Here is a 21,320-nt window from a genome sequence, read left to right as displayed (position 1 = left end):
CATATCTTGGGTCACAAGTCAAGCCTAGGTAAATTTATGAAAATTGAAATCGTATCAAGTATCTTTTCCAACCACAATGCTACGAGACTAGATATCAATTACAGGAAAAATATCTGTAAAAAATACAAACACATGGAGGCTAAACAATACACTACTTAATAACCAAGAGATCACTGAAGAAATCAAAGAGGAAATAAAAAAATACCTAGAAACAAATGACAATGAAAACACGACGACCCAAAACCTATGGGATGCAGCAAAAGCAGTTCTAAGTGGGAAGTTTATAGCAATACAATCCTACCTCAAGAAACAAGAAAAATCTCAAATAAACAACCTAACCTTACATCTAAAGCAATTAGAGAAAGAAGAACAAAAAAACCCCAAAGTTAGCAGAAGAAAGGAATCATAAAGATCAGATCAGAAATAAATGAAAAAGAAATGAAGAAAACAATAGCAATGATCAATAAAACTAAAAGCTGGTTCTTTGAGAAGATAAACAAAATTGATAAACCATTAGCCAGAGTCATTAAGAAAAAACAGGGAGAAGACTCAAATCAATAGAATTAGAAATGAAAAAGGAGAAGTTACAACTGACACTGCAGAAATACAAAGGATCATGAGAGATTACTACAAGCAACTTTATGCCAATAAAATGGACAACCTGGAAGAAATGGACAAATTCTTAGAAAAGCACAACCTTCCAAGACTGAACCAGGAAGAAATAGAAAATATGAACAGACCAATGACAAGCACTGCAATTGAGACTGTGATTAAAAATTTTCCAACAAACAAAAGCCCAGGACCAGATGGCTTCACAGGTGAATTCTATAAAACATTTAGAGAAGAGCTAACACCCATCCTTCTCAAACTCTTCCAAAATATGGCAGAGGGAGGAACACTCCCAAACTCATTCTGTGAGACCACCATCACCCTGATACCAAAACCAGACAGAGATGTCACAAAGAAAGAAAACTACAGGCCAATATCATTGATGAACACAGATGCAAAAATCCTCAACAAAATACTAGCAAACAGAATCCAACAGCACATTAAAAGGATCATACACCACGATCAAGTGGGGTTTATCCCAGGAATGCAAGGATTCTTCAATATATGCAAATCAATCAATGTGATACACCATATTAACAAACTGAAGGAGAAAAACCATATGATCATCTCAACAGATGTGGAAAAAGCTTTTGACAAAATTTAACCCCCATTTATGATAAAAACCTTCCAGAAAGTAGGCACAGAGGGAACTTACCTCAACATAATAAAGGCCATATATGACAAACCCACAGCCAACATCATTCTCAGTGGTGAAAAACTGAAACCATTTCCACGAAGATCAGGAACAAGACATGGTTGCCCATTCTCACCACTATTATTCAACATAGTTTTGGAAGCTTTAGCCAAAGCAATCAGAGTAGAAAAAGAAATAAAGGAATCCAAATCAGAAAAGAAGTAAAGCTGTCACTGTTTGCAGACGACATGGTACTATACATAGAGAATCCCAAAGACTCTACCAGAAAACTACTAGAGCTAATCAATGAATTTGGTAAAGTAGCAGGATACAAAATTAATGCTCAGAAATCTCTTGCATTCCTATACACTAATGAGGAAAAATCTGAAAGAGAAATTAAGGAAACACTCCCATTTACCATTGCAACAAAAAGAATAAAATACCTAGGAATAAACCTACCTAAGGAGAGAAAAGACCTGTATGCAGAAAACTATAAGACACTGATTGAAGAAAATTAAAGATGATACAAACAGATGGAGAGATATACCATGTTCTTGGATTGGAAAAATCAACATTGTGAAAATGACTATACTACCCAAAGCAATCTACAGATTCAGTGCAATCCCTATCAAACTACCAATGGCATTTTTCACAGAACTAGAACAAAAAATTTCACAATTTGTATGGAAACACAAAAGACCCCGAATAGCCAAAGCAATCTTGAGAAAGAAAAATGGAGCTGGAGGAATCAGGCTCCCTGACTTCAGACTATACTCAAAGCTACAGTAATCAAGATAGTATGGTACTGGCACAAAAGCAGAAATATAGATCAATGGAACAGGATAGAAAGCCCAGAGATAAACCCACACACATATGGTCACCTTGTCTTTGATAAAGGAGGCAAGAATATACAATGGAGAAAAGACAGCCTCTTCAATAAGTGGTGCTGGGAAGACCGGACAGCTACATGTAAAAGAATGAAATTAGAACACTCCCTAACACCATACACAAAAATAAACTCCAAATGGATTAAAGACCTAAATGTAAGGCCAGACACTATAAAACTCTTAGAGGAAAACATAGGCAGAACACTCTATGACATACAACACAGCAAGATCCTTTTTGACCCACCTCCTAGAGAAATGGAAACAAAAACAAAAATAAACAAATGGGACCTAATGAAATTTAAAAGCTTTTGCACAGCAAAGGAAACTATAAACAAGATGAAAAGACAACCCTTAGAATGGGAGAAAATATTTGCAAATGAAGCAACTGATGAAGGATTAATCTCCAAAATTTCAAGCAGCTCATGCAGCTCAATATCAAAAAAACAAACAACCCAATCCAAAAATGGGCAGAAGACCTAAATAGACATTTCTCCAAAGAAGATATACAGATTGCCAACAAACACATGAAAGAATGCTCAACATCCCTAATCATTAGAGAAATGCAAACCAAAACTACAATGAGGTATCACCTCACACCAGTCAGAAGGGTCATCATCAAAAAAATCTACAAACAATAAATGCTAGAGAGGGTGTGGAGAAAAGGGAATCCTCTTGCACTGTTGGTGGGAATGTAAACTGATACAGCCACTATGGAGAACAGTATGGAGGTTCCTTAAAAATTAGAACTACCATACGACCCAGCATTCCCACTACTGGGCATATACCCTGAGAAAACCATAATTCAGAAAGAGTCATGTACCACAATGTTCACTGCAGCTCTATTTACAATAGGCAGGACATGGAAGTAACCTACGTGTCCATCGACAGATGAATGGATAAAGAAGATGTGGCACATATATACAATGGAATATTATTCAGCCATAAAAAGAAATGAAATTGAGTTATTTGTAGTGAGGTGGATGGACCTAGAGTCTGTCATACAGAGTGAAGTAAGTCACGAAGAAAAATCAAATACCGTATGCTAACACATATACATGGAATCTAAGAAAAAAAAAAAGGTTCTGAAGAACCTAGGGGCAGGACAGGAATAAAGATGCAGACGTAGAGAATGGACTTGAGGACGTGGGGAGGAGGAAGGGTAAGCTGGGACGAAGTGAGAGAGTGGCATGGACTTATATATACTACCAAATGTAAAATAGATAGCTAGTGGGAAGCAGCTGCATAGCACAGGGAGATCAGCTCGGTGCTTTGTGACCACCTATAGGGGTGGGATAGGGAGGGTGGGAGGGAGACGCAAGAGAGAGGAGATATGGGGATATATGTATATGTATACACTTTGTTATAAAGCAGAAACTAACACACCATTGTAAAGCAATTATACTCCAATAAAGACGTTTAAAAAAAAATGGATGAATTGATGTCTCCACAGTCTGTTTTAGCTCTGAAGTACAATGGTAAGAAATCTGTGGTCATAAACCACATAGTGATTGCTCTCCTTATCTCTGCATTTCTTCCTCCATCCTTCCCACATTCTTAGTCTCATAATTGAATTTAAGTTCCCTTCCCATGCAATTTCTTTTTAAAGGTATTGTGATGACTTAAAGGTCAAGCAGGTTTAAATTTATTAATTTTTTTTACAAGTTAACAAGGATATCAGTGTTTCTTTGGAACACTGTGTATAAATGAATTATTAAAAGCACAGTAAGTATCAGATACTTCTTAATGCAACATGCTTTATTTTCAAACTAAATCATTATTTAAAGAATGTATGCTTTTTTACTGGGAAAACACATCAAAAATCTAACCAAGTGTAGACTGTATTTTACATGGTCTGTTTGTTTTTTATGAAATATGCACAACTTCTTTGGGTAAATATACCTCCTGAAAAGGCAACTTTGTTGCCCCAGCTAATTATGCATGTTCTAGATGTATTACTTGGAATTTAAATAAATATATAAAACACAGGAATATATATTTGCTTTGGATGATTGATTCTCTCGGCCAGCTCCTTCTCTGAGCTAGAATCAACATTCCCATCCACTAGCATCCCTTCAATGCCCCATCGTCAGTAACAGCCTTATGTATCATGTGACGAAAGATGATTTCTTTGGGAGAGGAGTGCTTAGAAATATGATACAAATAAACACCAGGAATAGCAAATTAGTACATTTCTTCCTAAGCCTTACAAAAGCTGAATTCATTTTCCCTATAAAAATATGCTTCCCTAATCCAGTTTCCAGACTGCTAATGCTACTCATTAAAATCTAATATTTAAATGTCGGCTAAGAATTTAGGATTATCAGTCAACAGAAATTCAATCTACTCCTGATATACAGATAAAATGTCTTTTCTTTGGCCTGAATTATTTTTGTGAGGTGGCAGGTGGGGTAAGGTAGGAAACAAACAAACTTTATTTTGAGGAGTCCCTAACAGTCACCAAACTTCCCAAGGAGTCCATGGCACAAAAATGGTTAAGACTTTCTGTCCAAAAGAAACCCTCCGAATGTGTTCAGGAGACAATATAACAATATTCACAGCCTTGATTTTTAATAGCAAAAAACTACAAACAACCTAAAAGTCCATTAAAAGAAGAATAGATGAAAAAAATCATGGAATATTCATATAATGGAATACTATATAACTAAAATAGATGAACAACAGTTACACATATGAATGAATCTCACATACAATGCTGAGCAAAAGAAGAAAGCCACTTAAACACAAATTCATTGATTCCATTTATAAATTTCAAAACCATGCAAAACTAAAACCATATATTTTTAGGTATCCAAATAAATGCATAATCATAGGGAAGAGCAAAAACTTTTTAGCCATACAATTCTGAATCAATAGTTTGCTTTGGGGAGGAGGGAGGAGCAGATAGGTAGCTTTAAAAGGTATAGGTACTAGGGTATTGGTAGTGTTATAATTCTTAAGCTGACTGGTGAGTGTCCTGGTGGTCACTGTATTATTACTCTTTATACCTTGTACACGTCATTATTGTTTATCTACTCAATATGTAATATGCAATAAAAAATTTTTAAAGGGAATTCCCTGGTGGTCCAGTGGTTAGGACTACACGCTTCCTCTGCAAGGGGCACAGGTTCGATCCCTGGTCAGGGGACTAAGATCCTGCAAGCCGTGTGGCGTGGCCAAAAAAAAAATTTTTTTTAAATACAATAATTTTTGGCTGGGAGTTCATTAACCCTGGCCTAGTGATCCTTCCTCATGTGACCATGTCATTCTGTTTCAATCATGCAAAGAACCAGTGATAGCCAATGTCACTTAATATTATGAAATGACAACCTGAAAATCAAGAAGAAAGTCAAACTAAAGATGTTTCTTAGTTTAGTAATAATAAGCAAAAAAGATGGAAATAAAACATATACAAACTGCTAGAGGAAACTAACACTTATTGACTGTCTCTTACATGCTAAATAAAATTACTTTAATGCTGTTAATGTCCATAGAATATTAAGGAAAGATGCAATCAGCAGAAATCAGGCCCTGAACAACTTAGGTGTTCCCTCTTCATCCTCTGCCTGTAGCCCAAAGATGGCTCTGCTTCTAATACCATCCCTTTTCAAGTAGGAAGACTATTGCCCAGCAAAACATTTCACTGGAAAAAAGAATATTCATTCATTTAAAACTATTCATTGAATGCCTTTCTAATATATTACTCAAGTTTGAGAAATAATTTTTTGAAGTAGCACACCAAAATATTTGTGGTGGTGGTCTTGAGTATGGGGATTATGGACAATTTTACAATGATGAACATGTGTTGCTTTATGATAAGAAACAAAACTCAATAAACTAAAAAAAATCCCCATAAAACAAGACCAAAAACCACTTCCTTGCCTAAGCTCAGTATGGAGATCTGTTTTTTCCCTTTACTAGGTGAGATATCATCTCAGAGAACAGATTTAAAAGGATAACTTTGAAATCTATAGGAATTTAGTAATGGATATTGCTAGAAAATGAAACTACCTGAAAAAAATTTTAATTGCAGGTAAAAGGAAAAGAGTCAGAAATACAGCTCTGAACTTCTTTGACATAAGTAAACAAACCCTGAAAAGAAGACAACTCATTTTTATGGGAGGGGATAAAATTAAGGGGCAAAGAAATAACTGAGATATTTGAAACCTAGAAAATCAATCTTTTCTTGATATTAGAAGGGGCTAAAGTCATTAGTTAGAGACAGAATATGGAGAAGAGCAGAGAATAGAACTGGATGTACAAAGGCAAGGAGCATGCTTAGCTAATTAACATTTTAGAAGAAGCAGCTATGAGAAGTGACAAGTGTGAAAACCCAGATATGATCAACCTGGACTTCTGTAAGGTTTGAGATACAGTATCAGACAAGGATTCATAAATATAATTACTGCTGCTGTTGAAATGCTAGCACACTAAGAACTCTATGCTAAGCGTAGAGAATAAAAGGATGTTGATTTGGAATCACAGAGAGAAACACATCTACATTAGATTTGATTGTTCGGCATATTTATACCTGTAAAAGTACAAATACTCATGAAAGTGAGCTGAGATCTACATAAAGAAGAGAGTTTGCAATTAAAAATTTTTTAAAAAAGTTAAGGCTTAAAAGAGAACAGCAGCAAAAGAATAGACATATAAATCAATGGAAAAGAATACAATTTAGAAATAGACCCACATATAGTAAATTGGTTTTTGACAAACATACTAAGGTCACTGAAGGTGAGGAGGACAGTTTTCCCAACAAATGGTGCTGCAACAGCTGGGTATTCACATGGAAAAATATGAACCTCAATCTGTATTTCACGCCATATACAAAAATTAACTCAAAATGGATCAGAGATCCAAATAAAAGCTAAAACCAGAAAATTTCTAAAAGAAAATATCCCTAAAACTCTAGGGATCAGCAAACATTTCTTAGGACACAAAAAGCACTAACCATAAAGAAAAAATTGATAAACTGAACTTCATTAAAATGGAAACTTCTGCTATTAAAATATATGATTAAGAAAATGAAAAGACAGTGCACAGATTGGGAGAAAGTATTTCCAATGCCTATATCTGACAAAGGACTTGTATCCAGAATATATAAAGAACTCTTACAACTCAATACCAATTAAAAAAATGGACCTAAGATTTGAACTTCACAGAAGAAAGCATGAATGGCCAATAAATCCATGAAAAGATACTCCATACTATTAGTCATCAGGTTATTGGAAATTATGATCACCATAAGATTACCACCAATACACCCACGGGAATGGATAAAGGTAAAAAGACTGACAATACTAAGTGATGGTGAGGATGTGAGGCATATGAAACTCTCAAGCTAATGGTAAGGCAGAATAGTATAATCACTTTGGAAAACTGCTTGGCAGTTTCTTATAAAGTTAAACATGCATCTTCCACGCGATCCAGTAATTCTACTCCTGGGTATTTACCCAATGAAAATAAAAACATATGTCTATACAGAGACTTGTGCATGAATGTTAATAGTGGCTTCATTCATAATAGCCCAAACTGGACACAAATCAAATGTTCATCAGCAGGTGAATGGATAAACCAGCTGTGATATACTCATACAATAGAATGCTAAGGAGCAAAAATGAAACAAATTACTAATACATGTAACAATATGGATAAATTCCAAAAATATATGCTGAGTAAAACAAGGAAACAACAAAGAGTACATACTTAGGTTCATTTATATGAAATTCTAGAAAAGGGAAACCTAACTTATGGTGACAAAGAACTGATCAGTGGCTGCCTAGAGCCAGGGTTGGATGGGAACTGACTGCAGAGAAGTAGGTGGGAGCTTTTTGGGGGTGAAGGTAACGTTCTATACGTTGACTGTGGTGGTGGTTATATGGTTGTACACATATGTCAAGACTCATCAAACTCTACACTTTACATGGGTGTAGTTTACTGTATGTAAATTATCTTAATGTTATTTTCCTTTAAATTGCTTTTGTAGGTTGGAGAGGTCATCTTTGTATGTCAAGTAGCAGTGGAGCACACAGGAGAGGTTTGACAAATATCTGTTGAGCTTTTGAACCTGTTTAGAAAGGGAATGCCTAAATATATACAAGGACTCTGGTAGAGTCTTCTTCCCAGCAACAGCCTAGAGCAGGAGTCAGCAAACTACAGCCTGTAGGCCAAATTTGGCCCACCACCTGCATGGCCCATAAGCTAAGAACGATTTTTACATTTTTAAATGGTTGAAAAAAATCAAAGGAAGAATAGTATTTTGTAACTTGTGAACAAGATACCAAATCCAATTTTCAGTGTCCATAAGTAAAGTTTTTTGGGGACACAGCCATGTTCATTTATTTACATATTGTTTATGGCTGCTTTTGTGCTGTCTTGGCAGATTTGAGTACTTGTGACAGAGACCATATGGCCTGCAAGGCCTAAAATGTTGATTACCTGGCCCATTACAGAAAAAGTTTGCTGATCCCTGCCCTAGTATAGAGCCTCTTCCCATCACCCTCCACTAATGAAATTACCAGGTTAAGTTCTTCACCCTTTTACTTATCCTGTGATGGAGTAGACATAACAAAGCCTTTGAGTAATACAAATCTAAGTTCAAATTTTATCTACTACTTAACTACTTCTATTACTTGGGCAAATTTTTAACGCTTTCAGTTTTTATATTTGTCACTTGAGAAGTAGGGATGACAATACATATCTCAGAGGACTGCTCAAAGGATTATATGAAATAATGTGAATAAAATACATATTGTCTGGCAGTTAATAGATATCATAAATATTAGTTCATATTCTCCTTCTAAATGAGTCATTTAAGAACAGTGGCTTGTCAAATGGGGCAGAGGAAGAGAAAGAATCTGATCACCCACCAAAAGTCATTGTTCCCTACTTTGCCTCAGTTCTACTCTGGCAGAAGTTAGTTATCAACCTTCCTTTACATTTTTTTTTTTTAGCTGTTAATGCCTATTTCTATACTTAATATAAATGCAATCACATATTATGTGCTCTTTTTGTGTCTGGCTTCAACCTTATGTTTGTGGGATTCACAATATTGTTGTGAATATATTGTTGCATAAAGGTGTAGATCATTCATTACCCTTGCCCTATTCATTGTGAAATACATATTCATTGTGAAACTTTACTTTTTAAAATAACTTTAAAGTTTAGCATTCTGATCAGAAAGAATAAAATACCTAGGAATAAACCTATCTCAGGAGGCAAAAGACCTGCACTCTGAAAACTATAAGATGCTGATGAAAGAAATTGAAGATGACACAAACAGAAGGAAAGATATATCATGTTCTTGGATTGATTAGAGGAATCAATATTGTCAAAATGACTATACTACCCAAGGCAACCTTCAGATTCAATGCAATCCCTATCAAACTACCAACGGCATTTTTCACAGAGCTGGAACAAAAAATTTTTAAACTTGTATGGACATATAAAAGACCCCGAATAGACAAAGCAATCTTGAGAAAGAAAAATGGAGCTGGAGGAACCAGGTTTCCTGACTTCAGACTATACTACAAAGCTACAGTCATCAAAACAATATGGTACTGGCACAAAAACAGATATTTAGATCAATGAAACAGTATAGAAAGCCCAGAAATAAACCCATGCACCTATGGTCAATTAATCTAAACAAAGGAGTTACAAATATACAATGGAGAAAAAACTGTCTCTTCAATAAATGGTGCTGGGAAAACTGGACAGCTACATGTAAAAGAATGAAATTAGAACATTTTGTAACACCATACACAAAAATAAACTCAAAATGGATTAAAGACCTAAATGTAAGGCCAGATACTAGAAAACTCCTAGAGGAAAACATAAGCAGAACACTCTTTGACATAAATTGTAGCAATATTTTTTTGGATCCGTCTCCTACAGGAATGGAAATAAAAACAAAATAAACAAATGGGACCTAATTAAACTGAAAAGCTTTTGCACAGCAAAGGAAACCATAAACAAAATGAAAAGACAACCCACAGAATGGGAGAAAATATTTGCAGTCATGCAACTCATAAGGGATTAATCTCCAAAATATAAAAACAGCCATGCAGCTCAATATCAAGAAGCAAACAACCCAATCAGAAAATGGGGAGAAGATCTAAATAGACATTTCTCCAAAGAAGACACACGTGCTTCTCCAAGAAGCACATGAAAAGATGCTTCTCCAAGAAGCACATGAAAAGATGCTCAACATCACTAATTATTAGAGAAATGCATATCAAAACTACAATGAGGTATCACCTCACACCAGTCAGAACGGCCATCATCAAAAAGTCTACAAACAATAAATGCTGGAGAGGATGTGGAGAAAAAGGAACCCTCTTACACTGTTGGTGAGAATGTAAATTGGTACAGCTACTATGGAGAACAGTATGGAGGTTCCTTTAAAACCTAAAAATAGAGCTACCATATGATCCAGCAATCCCACTCCTGGGCATATATCTGGAGAAAAACATAATCCGATCAGATACAAGCACCCCAATGTTCACTGCAGCACTATTTACAATAGAAACAACCTAAATGTCCATCGACAGATGAATGGATAAAGAAGATGTGGTACATATATACAATGGAATATTACTCAGTCATAAAAAAGAATGAAATAATGCCATTTGCAGCAACATGGATGGACCTAGAGATTATCATACTAAGTGAAATAAGACAAACAGAGAAAGAAAAATATCATATGATATCACTAATATGTGGAATCTTAAAAAATGATACAAATGAACTTATTTTCAAAAAGTAGAAACAGACTCACAGAATCAGAAAATAAACTTATGGTAACCAAAGGGGAAGGATAAATTAGGAGGTTGCGATTAACATATACACACTACTATATATAAAATAGATAATCAACAAGGACTACTGTATAGCACAGGGAACTCTACTCAATATTCTAATAACATCTATGGGGAAAAAATCTGAAAAAGAATAGATATATGTATATGCATAATTGAATCACTTTGTGGTACACCTGAAACTAACACAATATTGTAAATCAAGTATACTCCAAAATCAAAATTTTTAAAAATCCATTAAAAATAATAAAGTTTAGCATTCTGTTTAAGTGGTTAAGATGTTTAAAAAACCTACTGTTATAACACTTAAGTAGTCATTTATAGAATATTTTGTTTGTACTTGTTAAACATGTAATATTACGTTTTAAAAAAGCATCACCTTCAAATTGTTTTATGTATATGTTTCACCTCTCCATCAGATTTATTCTCTCTTTTAGATGAGAGATCTTGTCAAATATTTGCCCTATCACCCAAACAAAGTACACTCAATGTATCTGGAATCCAATTTAACAAATATTTATTTTTATCTAACATAGAAAACACTGTGATAAGCTTTCTGGAGCATTTAGAGAAGAATAAGACACGGTTATTGCTTTCAGTGAGATCAGAATCTAAATGAAGAAATATAATTGAAATGCCAAAAATAATCCAAGAATAATATAAAGTTGAATATTCATTTTATAAATATTTACTGTACCAGGCAGGGTCTGAATGCTGAGTCTAAGATGATGAATAAAACATAATCCCTGAATGAGCCTGAACTGGAAACACAGTCTGCTGTCCTCTGGGAAAAAAATGGAAGAGACCTTTAGCAGAGCTGGAAAGTAACACCATAGGGAACCTAAACTGAAGTTTTCCAGAGCACTTCCCAAAGCAGATGACTCGCAGAGGTTGATTATTAACCAAAGATTCACAGAGCAAAGAGATGAGCACACAAAGTAGACAGCTTCCACCTAAGACCAGCAAAGTAACAGTTATGGTTATAGATAAAAGAATGGCTTTGGACTTTCTTTTGGCCAACCAGAACCATTGCCAACACTTCATACTATATCTGAATTAATGTTACAGATGAAAAAACAATCTGTATCTAAGCTAAAAGAAAAGGCAGTCTGGCTACCTAGGGAATCATTGGGACGTGTTTTCTTGGTCAGGCCTGAAAAACCTTAGGTTATGGTAGTGAAATATATTCCACTCCCTTCTTACAATACTTCTAATTATTCTTGTTTATCTCACACTTAATGTTTATTGTCCAGTGTCTCAAATGTTTCAACCCAGCCACTGTCCCATCAGATGTTTCAATAAATAATTCAAAGACCCCTCCTCCCAAAAGGAATTACACTGATGGACTCAAACTGAAAATCAGATACCCCATCTTCAAGAAGAATCAACAACAGAGGTGAAGGTCTGGACAATCCTTAATGATACCCTGCAGCTTTGACTGAGTGAGGAACAAGAGTGGAGACTGAGAAAGTAAGAAGTTCCCACACTCCCAGGAAAAGACTGATCTTTAGCCATGGTAACAAGAAGCCACCAGAACTGCTTTTAAATTCATTCAATCAATAAACAACTTGCCTTACTGAATGCATTTAGAAGGCAGCCGATCAATGATAGTCCTTGCTTCTGAAGTAGGCAATTAGGAACAAATCCGGTCCAATAAATACACCTCTGAGGACCAACTAACAACAGCAGTCACACCCAAGTATCCATATCTCTACAGATGACATAGGCCTACTCAAGTTTTTGAATATCTGCCCATCCCTGAACTCCAGGCATCCCTAAAACCCTATAAAAGATCAGTAATTTGCTCTGCCTGGAGAGATTTCCCCTGATCCTTTACAACAGTGAGCAATAAATTAAATTTTGTTTTTTTACTTCGGATATTGAATGATGGTCTCATCATCTTTTGACCCCCTTTAAACACTGCTTTTAATAAATGCAAAAATCTTTAGAGACCTTTTGCTTTTACACATTTCCCTAGATGGTACAAAAAAATCACAACTTAGATTAGCCTTGTTATGCAGAACTAACACAGACATTTAGCTTTAAAATAAAAAAGAAGTATGGTGCTAAACATCTATTTTTTTAAATAGCAAAAAAATTTAAATTATCGAATCATTCAAGTCAGTATTTTCTGGCTGAATATTCTGGGGTCACAATCAACCAAGATTTTATTCTGGCAAATTTCTTGAAAAATAGTTTTTATGCTTTCCAAGTAAGTGCTTTCACATAGCTGTGTTATAAGATTTTTTTTTTTCTTTCAGATGATGTGAAAATTCCTCTAAGTCATGTCTGCAATTTCAGCAGAACTCAGAGCACAGGCAGTAACATCCTAACCAGCACACTAGAAAAAGAGGACTCAGCTTCCCTGGTCCTAACTGCATCCTCGTCAGGCTTGACAGGATGGAAAAAAGCTCCCTTTCTGAACGCCTTGCTCCACAGGGCTCTGGCATGCCGTGCCTCCAATGAGGCAGGCAGTCATTTCATCTTCTGTGCTTACTGGCCTGGAGCCCAGGCATACCTGTCCAGAGGATTAATCATAAGTATGGATTTAGGAAAGTGTATCAATTTTAAGACCCTACAACCTAAGCTATAATAGCATAACACACTATTGTATCACAAAAAGGCAATCACAGGGCTAAAAAGGAATCTCAAAAAATCACCTGTTTCAACTTCCTTCCTTCACCATATTAATCAACTCCCAAAGTTAAAGTAGCTATTTTTACAACTAAAAAAAAAATTCTTGGAACTGTAGGTCCTCCCTTTACATTTCCTTTATCATTCTCTTCACACTTTCTTTCCATTCAACCCAAGCTGACAGACAGAAACCAATTAAGAGACAGAGGCAGAACAGTCACAGAAAGAATAAAGAGATCCTTACTTTCCAGTTGGAATCTGGTGGACTTAAATCCTGAGGAATGAGGAAAAAATGTGAGTGAAGTCAGGCAACCTGTTAAAATCTCCTGGTTGCTTAGCTCTTTCCTTTCAGATGCCATCTGGGAATAGGATTTGACTCAATGTCATAATAAAAGAAAAGACATAACGCACCATTTAATAGGGGCCTACTATGTGCCAGGTATTATACCTGCTGTGCAAAGAGGAATCATTATCCTCATTTTACAGGCAAGAACAATAAGACCCCCCAAGGAATTAAGTAACTTGCCCAAGGCTAAGCCAATTAACTTGCTCAGCTATTGGGTGGGTATCCTGGGATTCCAATTATGGCCATGTTGCCACCATATGGCTACATTTTCCTTACTTAGAAGAATGACTCCAAGGAATGAGTCGGGTATTAGGATCATGGTAGAGACTCAATGCTAGATTCCACAGGATCTGATCCACTCAGTGATACCCTAAGAGACTCACTGCCCCAGTAATCCACAGCTATTAGAGATGATGACATTAAAATGATAAGACAATAATAGCACCTTACATGCATTATCTCATTTCATCCTTATAACAACCCACAAAGCAGGTCTATTCTTAGCCTCTTTTAACAGCTGAGAAAACAGATGAGAGATTACTTTGATCAAGGTGACACAGGCAGTGAGTGGTGGCAGTGAGTGGTGGAAATCAAAGCTCAAGCCCTTCCACATTATATGACACTGCATCAGAGGAATGTGTCAGATCTCTCAAGTTTGTTGGGAGTGGGGAAAATGTTGAAAATCATCGTTCTATAGAATAAAATGAACTCTTCAGTCTGGTCTGCAAGACCCTTCATGATCTTGTCACAATCTGTAGCTTTCAACCTTATTTTCCATCAATCCCTTTCATAAACCCTATGCTCCAGAAATTTTCTTAGTATTTCTGTAAATACCCTGAGTCTTCTCATTTACTTAATGCTACTTCCTTTTTGCTGAAGTGGCATTTTCTGTGGATTCCACAAAACAAAATTTTATCCATTTTAAAGGTTCCCTCCCTACCTAGAAATATACTCTCCCACTATTGAACTTCCGTAGCACTTAGTCCTTCTCTCAGGACCTATTCACGTCCTTGACTGGATTCCTACTTGACTTCAGTAGGCACAGATTCCATATAAACTCTGTGGAACGAATGCAATTTGGAGGCAAAACACCTGGCTGGAAGAAATATGAAGATCTAATGAAACCAGAGAGAAGAGGCAGCTTTAAGCCTCCAAGAACTGCCATCCTGAAAACTATGACCCTCACTAAGAGCAAAACAAAGTGTCAAACTTATTCTTGTAAAACACAGTGGTTAGGATTGTAGACTGGATCTGGACTCCGTCTTGCTGAGTGGACTTGGACCAGCTACTCAACTTCTCTCCAGGTCGAGTGCCTCATGTGTAAGTGGGAACTAATAGTATAACTTACCTCATTGGGCTGTGTTAAGTACTCAGTGAGTTCATACATGTAAAGTACCTAGAACAGTGCATGGCTCAGAATAAATGCTATATAAATATTTGCTATTACCATTTTGGAAACTCTTAAATATATATATTGAAAAAGTGGCTCAGAACACCAAACCTCAAGAAGGGATCTGTCAGAGACGGAAAATTTTCAGCATGAGCAATTTAGGTGATAAGGAGATAAGCCGGCTTTTAATATAAGAGAGCCAGTACTCTTTTCCTCTCAAAAGTTGCAGATCAAGAGGAGATAAAGCTGAACGCTATAAAATAACAAAGTCAAATTATGGCAGAAAGAGGCAAATACAGACGTCTAGGTAAAATACAGAGATATTAGAACACAGAGTGCACCCAGGAACCTGAAAGAGACTGTTTTAGGCTGAACAAATGTAAAAATAGATAGCTTCTAACTTAAAAAGACTAATTCAAAATTAGCTATTTGGACTTGGAATACAATTTTTAAGGAAAACAACATTTTATGTATTGCCTGGGTTCTCTGGCTAACCCATAAAAGCCAATTTAACTTAATATTACCTTAGCAGCAATTATAGATTTTAATATTAAAGACTGTTTTAGTTGCCAAATAATGTTCATATTAGCATATACATTATTAATTATGTACAACAATGCTTTGTAACAAATCATCTTTACTGTAGGAGTGGGAATTCACAAAGTCAACTATTAGAAATGCAGGAAGGGATTTGAGTGATAGCTAGGGCCACTCTACTTCCTGGTTTGTCCCGGATAGTCATGGTATGCTTGTGACTCTAATCATAATTATTAACAGCTCCCTTTCATTCTCGAAAGTGTCCTGGTTTGGACTAAAATTATATGGTTACCTTAGTGTTAGTATCTTCACCCTTGTGTTACAAGTGAGGAAACCAAGCCACAGAGCAGGGCTGTGCCTTAGACAAAGTTATGGACTTAGGAAGGGACCAGAATTAGAACCCAGAAGTATCTAGGAGTCTTCCTATTTCACTGCCTGGACTCACCAGTAAGAAGGTAATGGCAGTGTCTGCGATGGGCAGGATTTGGACAGCAGCAATACACATGAGATATAAAGTCTATGCGAGCAAGGCTCTCCGCATCCTGGAGGAACTTCACAGGGTCAGGAGCTGAGGGCTGAGAGATTCAGGGGATCTCTGTGTACCTAAGCCTGGCCTAGTTCTCTGCACTTGTGGCTTCTTGCTCACCACCCCTACTGATGTGGGAAAGATTATGAGAGAAATAAATTAGTTTTGGACGTGTTAAATACTCTGGTTCTGTGAAATGCAAGTTGTGGGTTCAGTGGGCTAATTTGACACAGATGAAAAATTCCGTTCTAAAGCCAGTGACTGTACCCTTAGCCACAGCTAGCAGTCTCACAAATGCTGACTGATGGCATAGAAGGTAGAATGGGTAATCAGCATGGTCAGCTTGGTGCTGACCCATCCTTAATGTTGAAAAAAAAAAGCCTTAAAATGCAGTGTGGTTGGTGGTATACTAAATATGGATGCCTTTTGCACATTACTCCAGCCTTGACATATTCCAACTACTCTGATTGCTCTTGGGCACCGGGCGGGAACATGAGTAAGGGTATAATCCATCACACCTACTGACTGTGGTTCAGTGGCCTTAATGACACATAACAAAAACACATTTGTTAGGTTCCTTCTAGTTTCAAGACACATAATAAATACCTAAACAACGAAATGTGTGTGTGACATGTAAGTAGATTTTTAAATTTAAAAAATAGTTTCAAAAAATGGAGTCAGTGTGCACTTAAGATGAACAAGACATGAACTCAACTGTTCTAAGTCTCAAACAATTTCAAACTCAAGTTTACTTTTTACTTTTCACTCTAAGTAAGAAATAGTCAGCTTCAGGACCAAAATTAGGAAGTCAATATGCTCTGAAAAACCTTAATTTAAAAAACTCCTTACTATGTAAAAATTCAAACATACACAAAAGTACACAAAATAGTACACATTATCCCCACAGCACTCACATTCCATCCTTCAGCTTCATCAATTTTCAGCTCATTTCCAATTCCCTTTATCTAAAGCCAACCTTGCACTTTCCTTGGATATCAAGTTATGTCATCTCTAAACATTTCAGTAAATCCTTACAAATTTGACTGAACCCTGATAGAATTTTTGGTATTTTGTGTTTTATTTTTCATTGCCTTTTATTTTATTTCTTTTTTTTTTTAATTTTAAATACCTAGGTCAGTGAAAGAGAGAAAATTTGAGCAAGGAGAAGAAAATTTAGATTTTTCAGTTCTTCTGGAATTTCTAGTACCTAAATACAGTTGTAAACTTTTCTCTTTCTGAAGGGGGTGACAGAGCTAGCAAGATACAGTCATTCAGTTTAACAAATACTAATTGAGCACTAGGAATGGGGCTGGGTGCTAGAGATTAAAAAAATGTGTAAAACAAAGACCCTTTCTCTAGAATGGGTGAGACAGACACAGGAACAGATAATGTCAATGTGAAGTAGAAAAGCTAGGATAATGGTATTCACAAGGTACCATGGGAACAGAGAATAAAGGCACCAAATTAGGTATTCAAGAAAGGCTTCCAGGAAGATGACATCTGAGTAAATGCAAAAATACTGCAAAGAACTGTCATGATGTCATTATAATAAATTCAATATCAAGTTTCTTTCAAATGGATTTCCTTCATTCAGTTGGTTGGGGAAATTAGGTGGTGTGGGGAAATTTCCTTAAGGAATGTTAGTCTGGGAAGAGAGTAAAATATCAAGAATTCAAAAAACAACCATTCTATCATGTCTTGTGGAGAATACCAAAAGAAAAAAGTCTTGGTCTCTCCCCTCAAGGAGGTAGGAATCTAGGCGGAGAGAAACTAAACAGGCATTAGAAAATTTTACTATATAATACTCAATCAAAATATAGAGTCTAGTGATGGGAAGACTGGTGTGGACTGAAATATTTGAGTAAGGGCTGGGACTTAAACCAAGGTTTTGAATATAAATTTAATCCAGATCCAAAAAGGAAGTCAGTCAAGTAAAGAATATTAAAAGACGAGTCTTAAGTGGTGAAGGAGTCTTTGTCTCTAAAAAGTACATATTTAGGGACTTCCCTGGCAGTCCAGTGGTTGAGACTTCACCTTCCAATGCTGAGGGTGAGGGTCGATCCCTTGTCGGGGAACTAAGATCCCACATGCCTCATGGCCAGAAAACCCCCCAAAAAACATAAAACAGAAGCAATATTGTAACAAATTCAATAAAGACTTCAAAAAATGGTCCACATCAAAAAAAAAAAATCTTAAAAAAAAAAAGTACTTATTTATTCTGTCCATCTTTGGATTGAGTGAAGTAGGCAGGGGAAGGTCAAGATTTTTTATCTCAACCTCAGTCTCTAAAGAGATGTGTGAATGCGTGTGCTCATGTATGTGTTATATATGTTAGTGTCAGAGCATGAAGATTTGATTTGACAATTTACAATCTGATGCTAAGCTATTCCACTGAAATAATGCACAATGTCAGGTGCAAAAACAAAGATCTACTCTGGCAGATTATCTGATTCTTAGGGAGAAAATAAAAACTAAAACACATAAAAATGAAAGTTGTAAAAGACACATAAGAAAATTCAATCAATACTATAAAATTTAAAAAAATCCAACTGTTATTCAGAGATTAATGGCCGACCATTTACAATTCCATGTTAATAACAATGACAACAACAATAGTGTCAGCTAACACGCATATAGCATCTACTATGAAGCAAGCTTTATGTAATTAATTCATTTAATCCTCAAAAGTGACTATGAGTTAGGTAATACTATAGATCTTCCTTGACTTATGATGAGGTTACATCCCAAAAAACCATGATAAGCTGAAAATGCTGTAAGTCGAAAATGCACTTAATACAACTACCCTACTGAATATTGTAGCTCAGCCTAGCCTGCCTTAAACATGCTCAGAACGCTAACATTATCCTACAGTTAGATGGGCAAAACCATCTAACACAAAACCTATTTTATAATAAAGTGTTGAATAGCTCATGTAGTTTACTGAATCCTGTACTGAAAGCTAAAAACAGAATGGTTGGGTACAGAATGGTCTTAAGTGGATAGGTTTATCGGTCGGTTGCCCTCATGAGCACGTGGCTGACTGGAAGCTGTGGCTCGTTGCCACTGCCCAGCATCATAAGAGAGCATCATACTGAATATCACTAGCCCAGGAAACGATCAAAATTCAGAATTCGAAGTACGGTTCCTACTGAATGCGTTATCGCTTTTGCACATCATAAAGTTGAAAAATCGTAAGTCGGACTGTCTGTATCCCTCCCACTTTATAGAGGAGGTAACTGAGACACAGAGAGATTAATAATTACTCTCCTCAACTCTAGTTTTTCAAACTTTACTGGTCAGAATTTAGGTCAGAGGTTAACAAAAGACATATAGGAATACTGTGAGCGTAAGGTTGAAATCTAATATTTTTATGAATTCAGAAAAATTTCTTATATCCTTCATGAACTTAAGAGAAATGATGCATAATAGTATGTTGGCACAGAACCATAAACATAAACATCAAATCCATCCATGAAGTGAAGAGGTAAAGTTACAAATAGGAACTTGCTCTAAAAATGGCATGCTTACAAACAGACCAAAGAATAGTCTCTTAGATATTTCCCATAGGATTGAGGAATGCATCTTTTTCATAATACTTACACACATGGAGAACATAAATTATAATAAATGACCATATCATATGTAGCAATAAAGATAGCCAGTAGTAAAAATGCATTTGAAGTAACTGTTGTCCCTACTGAATAGTAGAAAAATATTACTCCCGAGGTGGAATTAGTTGCTTTTTCTTCCAAGCTCTGACAGCAAATTACGCGTAGCTATTCCCAGCATTTATATTCTATTACAATATAATATAGTTATTTGTTCTTGTAGTAGTCTTCCCTCCAGGCTATGAGTCCTTGAGGATAGGGTCTGAATTTATTCATCCTGGGATTTAAAACCCATCCCTGCATCTAGTAGAATGAAGGTTTATTGAATGAATAAATGAATGAATGATTTGATAAATGACTTTTAACAAAATCTTGGGCGCTATAAAGCATTACAGAAAAGTTAAAAATATCAATTAAGTCCTAAGGGTTTTTGTTATTTTATGAGTGGATTCTTGTCTCCTCTGCCTGGCATTTAAGGCCTTTCTACATTGGCCCTAATCCACCTTCTTAACCTCATCTTCTCTTCTTTTAGTTAGATCCTCTGTATGAATTACTTGCTCTTTCTGGCATAAGCTCTGTGCTTTCTCATCTCTATGCTTTTACTCAGTAACCTCCAAAAGTTTTAGCTTATGCAGCCCTTTCAATATAAATGAGTATACTTACGTAACACTGTGCTAATGTTTATTGTAAAGCAATCATAAAAATAGGAGAAAATAGACATTTTAAGCAAATGAGGTAGACATATATAAATAGAAGTTTTAATCTTCTCTTTCTGTACACAGTGCATTGTTTTGCACGTACTTCACTTTAAAAATCACTGATTTATATCAGAAGGACAAATCTCAGAGAGTATTTGTGAGAATGAAGTAAATCTGTACATGTAAAGCACTTAGAACAATGCTGGTCATACAGGAAACACAGTAAATGTCAGTGAATTTCATTAACATCATTATCATCAATGCAGTTTTTTTCCACATACTTATCCTCCAGCTCCACTCCTACAAACCCCCTGAAGGCCAAATTCAAATGTTATCTTTTCAAAGAATTATTTGAATGCATCTCGTAAGTTAGGATTTCTCACTGTAGGAGGTACCAAATCCTACAGAGCTTAGCAAGAAGCCATGGCTAGGAAGCCAAAATAAAGCTGGAACAGTTGAAAAAAAATTTAGGATGGGTTTATGGAAAATGAGGCAAATGAAAAAAGATGTGATTATTAACCCAAAGAAAAGTAAAATACACAAAAAGGAAATATAATACACTATCCGGCTCTATAGTAAACAATAGACCCAATAATAGAAACACTGACTACTAATTTAACCAAAAACTGTGATAT

General features: G+C 35.9%; 1 protein-coding gene across 1 annotated transcript in view; it reads right to left on the bottom strand.

The window, feature by feature from the left end:
- Nucleotides 1–21,320, bottom strand: part of SLC41A2 (solute carrier family 41 member 2) — a 108,279-nt gene that overhangs the window by 11,962 nt on the left and 74,997 nt on the right. The gene's annotated exons all lie outside the window — the stretch shown is intronic.

Source organism: Eubalaena glacialis, chromosome 11 (genome assembly GCF_028564815.1).
Source record: "Eubalaena glacialis isolate mEubGla1 chromosome 11, mEubGla1.1.hap2.+ XY, whole genome shotgun sequence".
In the NCBI taxonomy this organism is placed as follows: domain Eukaryota; kingdom Metazoa; phylum Chordata; class Mammalia; order Artiodactyla; family Balaenidae; genus Eubalaena; species Eubalaena glacialis.
This window is presented reverse-complemented; position numbering and strand designations above follow the sequence as displayed.